The sequence below is a fragment of the Myotis myotis genome, unplaced genomic scaffold (genome assembly GCF_014108235.1).
Source record: "Myotis myotis isolate mMyoMyo1 unplaced genomic scaffold, mMyoMyo1.p scaffold_m19_p_7, whole genome shotgun sequence".
In the NCBI taxonomy this organism is placed as follows: domain Eukaryota; kingdom Metazoa; phylum Chordata; class Mammalia; order Chiroptera; family Vespertilionidae; genus Myotis; species Myotis myotis.
This window is the reverse complement of record NW_023416379.1, coordinates 45209198-45222945: the sequence shown is the minus strand read 5'-3', so window position 1 is coordinate 45222945 and position 13748 is coordinate 45209198. Positions and strand designations below refer to the sequence as shown.

At 42.7% G+C, this 13748-nt stretch overlaps 1 long non-coding RNA gene across 1 annotated transcript in view; it reads right to left on the bottom strand.

Moving 5' to 3' along the window:
• The window catches only part of LOC118660267, a 34480-nt gene that overhangs the window by 1878 nt on the left and 18854 nt on the right, over positions 1–13748 (bottom strand). The window contains exon 2 of the long non-coding RNA XR_004968855.1: positions 8280–8348. This is a non-coding gene — a long non-coding RNA (uncharacterized LOC118660267). The remainder of the gene's footprint in view (positions 1–8279; positions 8349–13748) is intronic.

The following is a 13748-nucleotide window of genomic DNA, read 5'->3' as shown; positions in this document are numbered from 1 at the left end:
CTGTTTAGGTAACTGCTGCAGTGGTTTTGTTCTGTGTGGTCGTTGTTTTTAAAAGCAAATGAAATCAAGCAGGGCCTTGCTTAGGATGCGATCACAGGGGAAAATGTAAGGAGAAAGGATGGAATAAGGCTACGGATGGAGCTCTGGGACCCACATTCAGATGACAGGATGGGGAAGGTTTGCCTTGAGACTGCAGAGAGGCTTGAGAGGTAGGAGGAGACTCCAGAGAGGCAGTTTTTTGGTTTGGTGTGGTTTTTTTGTTTGTTTGTTTGTTTTCTGTAAAACCCAGGAAAGGGGAAGTTTCCAGCAGACATGCTCACCAGTCTTGAATGCCGACACACAGGAGGGCTGAGAACGCCCATGAGATAAGGCAATTAGAAGATGAGTGAAATCTAATGCTAGCAAAAGTTTTAAGTTGAGTCTCAGTTTACAGTCAATGTTTACATCCTTCATCTGTCAAATGAGAGTGAAATGCCCACCTTGCTTTCCCCGTAGGGTTAAAAATCCTCGCCCTCCTTCCCAGCCTTCACAGAGGCTTCCACATAGAGGGGGCCAATCCTTTCCGCCTCCTGGGCCCTAGGGAGACTGGATCTCTGCCTTAGTTAGGACTCCAAATTAGCCCTGAACTGCTTTGTCAGGTTCCCCGTCACTTCAGGCTAATTCCCCTCTGAACGGAGGAGCATGGAGACAAAAATGCCTGCTGACCATCTCCAATTGCCAAGAAGCACAAGAAACTGGAACGCAGAAGAAGCGAGCCGCTTCTCTTTAAAGACACAGTGTTCCTTTGTTTACGTGGCACTAGCTTTATTGGAAAACAGCTGAGAGTCAATAAACAAACAAAAGAGACCTCTGAGCAGCCAACATCTCCACACCACAGAGACCACCGTCATTAGAGAACTTTACCGAAACAGGTTTTGTGGGGTCCTTACTCAGGGCCCAGTCTTCCTCTTCAGAAACTCGGCAGCAGGCGTGGTGATATGGTTTCCGAATGAGCTGCCCAATAAGAGCAGCAAATTAAAAGAAGAGAACTAGCCCTGGCCGGATGGCTCAGTGGCTCAGTTGGATGGAGCTTGTCCTATAAGGTGCAGGTTTAATTCCCAGTCGGGGTACATACTTAGGTTGTGGGTTCAATCCTGGTCGAGTCAATCCCTGGTCAGGTCGATCATGTTTCTCCCTCTTACATCGATGTTTTCCCCCTCCCTCTCTCTTCCTCTCTCTCTCTCCCTTCTTCTCTTTAAGCATATCTTTGGGTGAGGATTTAAAAAAAAAAAAGAAGAGAACTAAAAGAGGCACATCAATAACAGTAACGAGTGACAGCTGATGGTTTAACAGCAAGAATGGAAACAGGGGGGAAATAACTATAGAAAGCAAACAAAAGAAATAAAAATCACAGCAGCTTAGGATCATTTAGTGCGGAATAAAAACATTCTACGTACTACAAGAGACCCCTGAGGGCACTAGGGCTCAGCGTGATGGCCTAAGCCATCATAAAAAGAAATTATATTCTATTTGGTATAGTCTAAAAAGGCAGACATTCATAATATACAATAGCAACAAGAGGAAACTGTGACTTGATTCTTTTATTCTTTAAGAAGCATTTCGAGGAGCAGTTCTGTGACAGGTGCAAAGATGTGAAGGAATGACAACGAGATGGTGTCAGCTTCGACTAACCCTCACTTACCCAGGAGGCTCAGCTATTCATTCTCTGCAAGGTGTCCTTTGGAGAACCCTGAGAGGGAACAGTTATTGAAATATCAAGGTTCTTGGAAACCCTGAATGACTCACACGTCTTCAATTAGCGAAACCAGGTCTGTTTAATCTAGAGTGGGTTGACTACTTTGTTGGGGGGGGGGGGGGGGGGGTTAGAGAAGAAAATTTAATTAAATTCTCCTGGTACAATCACTACCTACCTACCCTTTGGTTGTACATAAAAACCACCTGCAGGAGCTGTGATGATTTTTAACAATAGCCAGATGAGGGTGCTTTTGTGCACTCAGAGTGTATGATATTTGTCGTTAATGTAAGGCCCAAAAGTGTTGAAGTAAAAAGCAAGAGGTAGCTTGGATCCAGAAAAAAATACCCGTCTCTTTCTGACAAATACCATCTTTTTGGAATCCCACAAAGTGAATTCTAAACCAGTGTTTACAAACTGTAGGTAGACCAGCTGTGCCAGAATCCCAGATTTCTGGGCCAAACCACAGACCTACAGAGATACAATCTCTAGGATGATATCCATATTTTTGAAAACTTCTCCAGAGATGTTCACGGGCAATAAGAACCACTTACAGCTCTAAAATTCCACCATTTTTGATGTATCTTATGTCAAACTAGGGGCCCAGTGCACGAATTCATGCACCTTGCAAGGAACTGTGGGCTGAGAGGCTGCCGTGGGCACTGGGGCAGGTCTCAGCCCATCCTCTGCGGCCCCTCCTGGCCCCTCCCACCATGGAACCCTGGTCCCATCTGCCGGGAACCCCGCTCCCGCTTCCACCGCTCCCATGTGCTGAGGGTGCCAGCTCTGCTCACACTGGCAGTGGGTGCGAGAGGTGGCTGCCGGCCCCAATCACCGCTCAGGAGCAGGGGGAGGTGGAGAAGCCCTGAGGGGTGATCGGGGCTGGCAGCCACTGCTCACACCTGCTGACGGCACCAAGCAATCAGGGCTGACGCCAGGCGCCAGCAGTGGGTGCGAATGGCAGCTCCGGCACTGGCAGCGGGTGCAAGTGGGGCCAGTGCCATGGCGCACGGGAGCAAAGAATTTTCAGTAACCACCAGAGGCTTGCCCCAATTACAGCGACTAGCACCCCGCTTTGGTTTGGCACTCCCACTCACCTGCTCCACCATCCCACTACAGTCAACGCCCGCCATGTTCCACATGCGCCCCCTGGTGGTCAGCGCATGTCATAGCGACCAGTTGTTCAATTGTTCAGTTGTTTAGTTGTTTTGCCATTCGGCATATTTGTATATTAGGGTTTTATATATATAGATAATTAAAAAATAATTTCCCCATAAATACTATAGTCAAAATTCAATGAAAATAAAACCCCAAATTTTCTATATTAAGATTTAATCTTGCCGTAGCTGAGTAGCTCAATTGATTAGCGTGTCATCCCAACACATATAGGTTGCAGGTTCAATCTCTGGTCAGGGTACATACATACAAGAAGCAACCAATGAATGCATAAATAAATGGAACAACAAATCAATGTTTCTCTCTATCTAAAATCAATAAATAAAATTTTTAAAATTAATCTTGTAACTGAAGAGAAAAATCATTAACAAGAGAAATATAATGCATGGGTGGGTTTTTTTTTTTTTCATAATTTTGAGGCCTACAGATTAGAAAATTGAAGAACTAAGCTAAAAAGTTTCAAACAAAAAATAAATAAATAAATAAATAAATAAATAAATAAATAAATAAAAAAGTTTCAAACACAATTATATTTTGGTTACTTCATCTTTCTGTCATCATCCACAAACCCTCAAGGTATTAGTAATAAAGTCACAGGTAACCTGAAACTTTTTTTGTAAAAACAGTATATCAAATAAAGCTTGCCAGTCTTTAGAAATAATGCCAAGTATCTCTCCCCACCCCATTGTGCTATTTAAGTTTCCTGCCTTTGCAAACCCAGATATAATGTGAGGATGAAAAAAGAAAGATGTTGAAGCCAGAAATAGTATCATTAAATAGGGCCTAGGGTCCCTGTGGAATGTAATGGGTTAGAGAGAGTGACATTATATGTAATTAAGATGTCTAGGGTTTGTTTCAGCCCCAGGGGACAGATGCAAAATATACAGCTAATAATAACAATGGTTAAATAACAATAATCCAAGTTCTTCTTGGATCTCAGAGTTGTTTTCTTTTTTTTTATGCTACATAACTGTTGTCTGGATAGCAACAAAAACAAGTTAAATGAAGGAAAGGTTACTTGACTTAGGACCAAATGCTAACTTCAGACCTGGAATCAGGTGATCCTACACATGGCTTCACCTCTCTCAAGAAGCAAAGTCCCCCTCTACTCTCCCTTCTTATCAGGAACAAATAGAAGGACCTACAGACTTAGGAAGCAATGGTGACTGAGGAGTACATCCTGGCTTTTAACAGGCGGGAGAATGTAGTCTGTCCTTGCTCTGTATAAGATCTCCCTGAACATTTGAAGAACAAATTGGTGAACCAGCATATACCCTCTATACACAGATCACGATGTTAAGAGCTGCGGGAGATGGATATTTTAACACTATAAGAGCAGGCTTCTGTCCTCAAGGAAATTAAAATTTAGCTGGGGAAAAAATCCACAAACATCAATTAGGGAATTGTATGTCATAATTCATGATTAAGTAATAAATTAATGTCATAGCTGTTCAGAGAAGGAAAATTAAAATGAGAATAATTGGGAAAGACTTCATGGAATTCATGCACTTTGGGCTTTGAAGATGTTACCAGAACTAGTCTCAAGTGGGTATGCAAGGGGAAGAATTGGCACCGTGCATGGAATTGCATGTTTGTAAAATGACCTTTATGGCTTTCTTTTCCCCTCTTTTGATTTTTTATTAATAAAAAAGGAACATATTTTCTATGACCTGGAAAAATGTATAAAATAAGGTTGACAATTTAATAAATTTGGCATTCTTATTTTCTAGACGATCTTCAGTTCTTCCTAGATTTTGGGGAGGAGTAAATTTGAAATAATAAGAGAAAAGTAGGGAGGCTGCAGTACTTAAGACAAGCTGGTAGCAGAGTGGTAACTACTAATAATGATGGATGAAGCAGAACGCTGAAGGCTCAGCAATCTGGACCCATTTAATGCCTGGAAAATGCAACCGTACTCTTTCTATCCACTCATCCCTAATAACTGCAGAATGCATCATAGCTCCCAGGAGTGTATTTCCTCTACTTATTCCAATATATTTTTTAAAGGAAGAAAAATTAATGAAGGGAAAATAAAGAAATAAAAATCATTTTCTTCATTCATTCATTTACTCTAAAATTTTTTATTGCATACCTACTACTGCTTTAGGTGCTAGAGACACAGCTGTGAACAAAAGAGATAAATTCCTGACAATTTTGGAGTGTTTGTGTCAATAGAAAAGAATTCTCACCCTGGCCAGTTTTCTCAGTGGTTAAAGCGTTGACCCATTGACCAAAGGGCCTTGGGTTCCATTCCTAGTCAAGAGCACATACTTGGGTTACAGGTTCCATCCCCAGCCCCAGTTGGGGCATATGTGGGAGGCAACCAATCGTGTCTGTTTCGCTTGTGCTCTTGTGCTTGCATTTTCGCTCCCCCCACCTCTCTCCGCCCCCCCCCCTCCCACCTACCTCCCTCCCTTCTACTCTGAAAATCAATGGGGAAAAATATCCTCGGGTGAGGATTTTTTTTTTCTTAATTTTCTCCATTTTAGGATTTTTAGAAAGAATGAGGTAAACAAACCTTTGGATATACCTTAGCTCTAATAGTGAAAGTCAACCTAGATTTTTTTAGTATATCCCACAGGGAAAATTCGCCTCTCTGACACTGAGTCTAGACATGTAGCCTTTCTCTGCTGGTTCCTTTTCAGGAACTCCTCTCCTTGTCTTTCCAGTTAGCCATCAATTCTCTTCTGCTTTACGGAGCTGGCCTTCCTCGGCTCTTTCTCCAGCTCTCTTACCTGGGCGAGACATTCTCTTTTCCTCCATTCCCCCATTGTCTATTTTCCCCAAACTCCAAAAGGTCACACACCCACACAAATACAAAACCCAAAAGTAGTTCTGTGATTCCTTCCTCCAGGGAGGGAGGGGTGTGGGGAGCTAAGAACTGAGGTCCTGGCTTGCGTCTTCAAGTGGGCCCTGCCCTGGGCGGGAGCCACGGAGGACATTGCTGACTCATGGCCAGGGGGCCCTTCAGGGAATGAAAACATGTGTTCTGGTTCTCACGCTTCTTTTAAAAGGAAACCTAAAACCTTTTATTTTTCTTGAATGAATTATTCTAGTTTTGCTCTGAGACCACAGTTGCTGTTTTATTTTCAGTTGTCTTTTTCCACAGCTCCATTTAGAAATAAAAATGGGAAACGTTATCTGGCCCCTAGGAAGAAATATGTACATACATTCAAAAAGCAGTTTCATGCAACCTTAATAACCTGACTTCTATTTCCCTTTCTGTACATGATGGATGAAATTACTTTGATTATGCGGGCTTCCCAATTACTCATTCATGCCAAGAATGCTAGCCCTTGAAACCTAGTCACCTTGTTTATTTCTTCCCCACCTCGCCCTTCACAATCAGAAAATCAAAGAACACTGGAGCCGGAAGGAGCTCCCTTGATCCCCACAGGAAGGATTACGCTTAAAAGTCATACATATTGATTGACCTGAGTTGTCTAAAATTAAACCTAAGGAACTATTTCCATTCCAACTTTTAAGCTGTAGAAACTGATTTGGAATTACAGAGTTTCAAGGCATATGAAAGGCTTGGTAAATATACAACCTGGTTGCCAAAGGGTTTCTACTTAATATATCAGGGAAAGATTTATTCTCCTGTGTTCACTTTATTCCTTAATACACACCAGTGGCATTCAAATTGTGCTCCTTGGAGTCTGAGGGTCTACCACTGACAGAACGGAAGGGGCATTGGGTTTGCAGGCTCCACCCTTTCCCCTCCTGCTTTGACCAGAGACCCTCCTCTTTTTCTCTCTTAGGGTCGGATTCTCATTTATATTTTAAAGTTCATATAAAAACTACTACACAAAAAGGAAAAAATAAAATATTTTGAAAAAGAAAGGAACTTACACAACAAATAAAATGGTGCACAAATGAAATACAAAAAGTCAACCATATCCATCATTTTCCCATAGGCTGGGGCTAACAATTGGTCCTGAAGTCAGGATTGGGCTGACCTCCCAGTGCATCCCTCTCCTTGACTGGCTCTTTAGCACCAAGCACCAGGGTTCACCACTGACTGCCCTAGGAGCCAACGCAAAGCCACAGGCACTCTGGCTACTTAGATCATCTGTTTCTAGTATATAGTTACTACTTTACTTATCCATTCAACAAACACTTAATGAAGGGCTCAAACAATAAGACATGATACCTGGAAGCAACACACGTTTAGTCTAGTGGGAAGACAGACAAGCAAAAAAAAAGTATATTATAATGATGCCATTGTAATAACCTGGTTATTATTTAACAGGAGGAAAGGAAGACTAGAAATATACATGCCATTTATACAGCTTTGCCAAAAAAGCTGCATTTAACATTCTCCAAGTCTGTTCCCTGCTGATTGATGGGGGAAAGGACTAGACAAAGGCCATTCAGCAATTTAAGCACATACCCAGTAAAGGTCTGAGTGGCGTGGGAAGGTGCCTACCTGTCTGCCAGTCATCCCTGGGAACAAATTAGTGGCCAGGATGGGCATGGCCATTGCAAATGCAGGACATCTGAATATTTAAACTTCCAAACGGAGGGAAGTTCTCCGCTCTCTCTTGACTCCTATGGCAGGGGGATGCGCTCCCCTGTGCGCACGTGGCGCACGGCCATGTTGGACTCCACACAAGGACTAATGGACTTTAATTCGCTTGGATGCTGAACCACACCCAGCTGCAACATGGAACGGGAGCTCTGGACACTGGCTTGTTTGGGCTCTGCTGGAATCCCAGCTGCACCTTGTCCAGGACTGGCCTAAGGGGCAGGCAACTTTGGAACCTGAGAAATATAACTCCATGCAAATAAAGCCTCTTCCAACCCCAACGTCCTGTGGGGGCTTATTTCAGCAGCACCCCAAGAGCCCCCACCTCGCTCCCCCAACAACAGGGAAGTTCAATTCTCCAGTAACAACAGTATGTAAAAACAAGATGACCATTATTGCAATGGGAGATGTGTAAGGTAGAGTGAAGAGCCATGCCCTAGAAGAGTCAGGGAAAACCTCACAAAAAAGCCTCAGCAGCACTCCAAGTCAAAGCACAAAATGTGAGGAGTGGGAGGGGGCAAGCAGGTGCCACCATGAAAGGTCACGCCACACGAAGGGCTACAGAGTCTATCCTGTGGGAAATGGGTATTGGACATGGATAGTTTCCTCATTTGCCCAGAAAATTTTTTTCCCCTTTAGCCATTCATTCATTCAATAAATGCCAACTCTGGGCCAATCACTGCTCTAGCCATAAAGACACTTTATGAAGTCATCTAAATTCCCTGAGGCTGCAGATCTGCTGCCACTGCCCACCCACACCCCCCGCCCCAGCCCAGCTTTTTGGGGTGAGCCACCCCTTGGAAGGCTCTAACTTCTGGTCATTCCCTGAGCAAATACTCTTACCTATGATTGCATCTGGCTTGTGGGATGGGGATTTTCCACCAAGAATCAGCAACGGAATTTGTTTTCTTACTGCAGAAATAGATAACACAAGTAAGGAAAAGAGTTAAAAAGGAGACTCTTGAAAATATTTAAAATAGCTGCTCAGCATTGAAAATCAGCTTAAGGGATGGCAAATGCAAATGTGAGCTCAGGCAGGCCCAGCTCAGTTCTGCAAATCCTTTGGTAATGAAAATAGATCCGCACTTTAATTTTTCAAACCATAAACCTCCCCAAAGCAAGTAAGAAAAGAGAAGAAACAGAAGGGAAATGTTCTATAAGAAAGTGGATTTTGCATTTGATGTTTTGATGGAACTCAGGCAGGCCAGGACTCCCCAAAACCGTGAAGTAGGCAGGGTCTGGCTGGTACCCCTGGGTCCTGTTCTCCACTGTCAATCAGGTTGGGGGCATCCATTTCCAAGGTCCTTAGCTGCCCAGCATCATCTCACCTCCCTCCCATCTCCAGCCATCACATGGAACCCTGCTGTCTCGATGGACATAGTATCGTCACATACACTAAGGTATAAATGACTGATAATAGCTTTAAAATGCCATTTCTTCTACAGGGTATTTGCATTTTAACAGAGTACAAAACTTCATGCCGAAGGGAAACTCCTCCGGATGTGAACCTATGAAAAGAGTTTATAGTTGTTTTTTAGCTATTTCTCCGCAGTTACCAGGCAGGAAGTAGCTGCTTGATTGCGTAAAGAGGGAGAAATTGAGACTTACACACCAGTGAGTCAGACCTAGAGTATATTTGTGGTGGAAAGATAAAAGGAGGGGCAGCTCACATGGCTTCTCCAGTGCTCCGAGCCTGCAGACCCCCCAGCTCCCCTCAGGTGGCTTCCCACTGAGTTTGAGGCGCTGCGCCTCCCTATGGACCCATTTCCCTACGTTCCAAAGGAAGGATTTCCAACACTCCCGTGGCACAGCATCTCAGCAACTGCTCTGCATCCACTGAGCCCCAACATCTTGAACGCAGCCTTGGGGTAGAAAGGTGAGGTGGGGAAGGGAGGGGACTCTATCTCAGGCCCAGAACAAGGGTGATAGCTGCTCCTTATATCTGCTATGCCTGTATTCTTTAGGTTCTCTTTACATCTTATTGGCTAATCCCTCATTGCCCCAATCCCCTACTAAAATTAGTAATTCCTTATATTAAGTAAATAAAGTGCTTTTTCTTTTGCCCTGACCTTGATAAGTTACCAAATTCTGCTCCCCTCCCCCATTCCCTTCCCTATTCCATCAGCAAAGAGGTAATGCTCCTGCCAAATGATTCGGACAAAGCCAGAACATCTGCTTCTAAGGCTCTTATACAATTTTCTGACATATGAAGTTACTGCCTCGAGGCAACATTTCTGAGGGTGTTACCTTCCTCATGGCTTATATACTGAAATGGATTCAAATATCCTAAATTTCTGGTGCAGTGGGGGGATGCAAACATACTTACTGGCCTTTCCTATGTTGCAGAAAATCTAGGGGAAAAGTCCAGGGGGTAGGAAAACAAAATTAGAGCAGCCTAAATGTATCTACCGAAAACACGCTGAAGAACTCAGGAAATGACGAAGACAGAGAGTGACCTGAGTGCTGGAGAAAGTCATGACGAAGAGAAAGAGATTTCAAAAATTAGGGATTTCGACATTTTCAAGGAGACCTTAGTAAGTAATACTACAAAGTATAAATTAAATCTCTCTTTAATTCTTCAAGCGATGCAAGCAAAGACTGAAATTACTTTTTCTTATGGTTGGTGACCGTTTCTTAAAATACAAAGAAAGCCACTGGGTTCTTGCCATATTCAACAGTCTAGCCAAGGTTGTCCTAACACTGCAAAACGCTTATTCTTTCAAGTGACCCTACAGAAAAGCCCTGAAATTCTACATCTGAACCTAGAAGATGAAATTTCTTAATGGGGATCACACTGAACTCTCTTAACCTGAGCCCAGGACCTATAACCCCTCCAAAGGAAGAGCCTGCTTTCCAACCCAAGTATCCACCAAGGATTGACGCTCATCATTCTATGTCAGCCTGTAAGCCCCTCTCTAGTTTTGATGGGCTTCTTTCAACATGACAAATGCTTTCTCAACTAATGGGTAAAGATTAGCACTGTATAACAAAGATCACCTTATATACGAACACTAGTGAATCATCCCCACAGGCCAGACCTTCCCATTGACCCAGGTTTATTTCAAACTAGTTCAGTGAGCATGTAGTGACCTATTACAAATCCAACTGTACCAAAAACAATGAGAAAGTAAATATATTTTACTTTGTTTTTAAAGGCAGATGGGCAGTGAACCACACAACCTCTGGTGCCTTTTGCTTTTCGTCTTTCCATATTTACTTCCTGTCCTGCTACCCAAGCAGGTATTCTACTCATGACTTACAAAAGGATAGCAGGGCCTGCCCCTCCCCTTCTTACTTCCACCAGCCCTCAGTATCTACACAGTCTCAGCTTCAACCAACATTAGAACTCCTTCAATGTGGTGTCCCCAATACTGGCTTCTCTAGTCCATTATCACATCTTTCTAGATCGTCCACAATGTGTTGTTTTATTTTAACCAACTCTGCTGCATCATATTTGGACTAGGCTGAAAAGTAGATTCTCTCTCCCACCACTCTTCCTGCCAAGGAGTAGCAATTTGTTTTGTTTCTTACAATCCCATTAATCCATGACTTCCCCACCCCTAGCATGGAGCCAGGCCATTATTGTCAATTCCCTGCTATGTTTATCATTTTTAAACCAGAAGCTCTCATTTTATGCCATTATTGAAAGGAGTTTTAGGGATAAAATAGGCAGGTTTAGGGAGTTTTAGAAATAAAGAGGGTCCATGGGGAAGGACTGCACAGGTGAGAGCTTAGAGCTGCCAAAAGGCATACATTCACAGAGGGGAGGAAAAAAAAAGAGGTGCCACGGGATAAGGGGAGAGGAAGACATCCATTCACAGGAGATAGGGGAAAGCGCAGGGTATTGTGAGAAAGAGGAAACAAACTTTCACAGGGGATAGAGAAATGCTGGCAAATGAGAGAAAGAGGAGAACAGGTTTTCACAGGAGACAGAGAATTCTGAAGGGGGAGAGAATGAAGGGGGCACCACATGGGGTTTGAGCTTTAAGCTGATACAGTGACCAACTGGAAGGCAATATAAAGAGACAGACTGCAGCCTTTATAAATCTTAGAAAAAGGAGCTTGATGGGTTACCCCCTTTGAACCCCCTCCCTACGTGGGAGTCTGTACTTGCTTCCGATAAATTTCGGCCCTTTTCATCTATTACCTTTGTCCATGGCTTCATTCTTTGAATCCATCTGGACAAGAACCTGGGAAAGAAACCACCCTTGCACTCTGCTCAGGAAAAACAACCCGACTCATTATTATGATTCGTCCATTTCCCTAAAGCCCCTTCACCAAAGTAAATATTCACCAAACTGCTTCTGCCTTTCTCCGAATCAGAGGAAACCTTGGTAACAAACAGGTAAGTATGGAATGCAGGAAAAGCTTTGAGAACAAGTCAATTCATTTTATGCCCCTAACTCAGAGACCCCTGTGGCAACCCCTGCTGACCGGCTAATGCAACATCCACACCCGATTCCTTGCTCCTTTTGTCCTTCAGTCCTTTCCACTACAGAACACGGAATGATCAAGTAAGCACCTTCCAGGCTCCTCTACAGTGAGGATAGCCATATGGCACAGGTCTGTTCAAAAAGGTGTAGCAGCAACCTACTGAGGGAAGGGTCGCCCTGGGAAGGCTTTTGGTTTCCTGATAAGAGAGGCAAATACAGCTGTCCTTGTCTCATCCCTCCCTCCTTCCAATCTTTCTGCTTTGAAGGTGAGTGTTATACCTGATTCTGGGGTGACCAGTTAGTGACAAAAGGCAACAAGTATACTGCAAAACTCACCCTGACACTGTCAAGCTGCTGAGCCAACTCCGGCAGCTGCCTGCCTCCCTGACCTTTTGTTATATGAGCCACTAAAAACTGGGTTTTCTCTCACATGCAGGCAAAAGCATTCCTACTTGACATACCAGGGCCACCAAATGTCTTCCCAGAGCTACCTTTAGAAGTGTCTTTATCCCTTTCCCACTTTGAAAAAAAAAAAGGCCTTTATTTAATAGTCTTTATTTTTCTGAAGAGTAAATTATATTTTTTACATTTCAGCATGATGCCAGGAAAGAATTTCTAGATTTTGTGCACTTATGAATTTAATAATATCACTACCTAACATTATGTTATATAATTACTATAATTATATTTATTCTTAATAAATACATTAAAATTATTGTCAAGATATTAATTTTACTGTCATATATATATTTTTACTCCATAAAATTAATATCATATTGTATGTTACTTATATTTTGTTGCTATTACTTTATTATTATATTATAAAATCTATTTGTTGTTGTTTTTTAAATATATTTTTATTTATTTTAGAGAGGAAGGAGAGAGAGATAGAAACATCAGTGATGAGAGAGAATCACTGACTGGCTGCCTCTTGTACCACCACCTCCCCCTCCCTCTGGGATTGAGCCTGCAACCCTGGCATGTGCCCTGACAGATAATCAAACCATGACCTCCTAGTTCATAGGTCGATGCTCAAGCACTGAGCCACATCGACCAGACTATTTGTTATTTTTCTTCCTCATTAGAATGAAGACAGTACCTAGAACAGTGCCTGGCAACAAGTAGTCATGCCATACATGTTTGTTGAATAAATAAATGAATCTTACCCCCCCCCCCAAAACTGCTATTTAAAATTAGCCTGTTTCAAGGGGAAAAAAATCAGTAAGTGTGTTATTAAGGGGTCAGTTTAAGTAAAGGGTTCATCCTGACATCCTACAGAGGCAGCCTTTTAAATGCTGGTAATTGGTTTTAAAAATAAATTACATTATTTTGTTATTTAAATTCCCCATAGGCAATTAGACTTCTGTTTTTAAAATGGGTGTCTGGGAAAATAAGTCACTTCAGTAGACTCCTGTCTTGACCATGGTACTTCTTAAATACCATGTCTGGGGCAGAGAGTCAAACACAAGGCGTTCTCTTTCAGCCTGAGGGATCAGAAGCTAGATGCTGACCCACACTTTGCCAGTTAGTTTCCAAACCCCATTCAGAGCTCCTTTTACGACTAGCATACTCTCAAAATGTGTACCCTCTGCTTTCCTCTATGCTGCATAAGTTAAATAGACAAAATCCTCTCTGTTGAAAACAACAAAAAAAATCTGTAATATTTGGTTGGAAGGAAGGAGGAAAAGGAGGTAGGGAGGGAGAGAAAGGAGAGAAGAAAAGATTTAAAGCACAGGAGACAGCTTATAGTTGTTCATTCTGTACATTGAGAGTCCTGTCTTGAGAGTATTTAATGTTTGTTTTATTCTTTGTACTATTGGATACCTTTTAAACTTCTCTAAATAGAAGGAGAGGCAGGAGGAGACAAGCAACCAGTTAG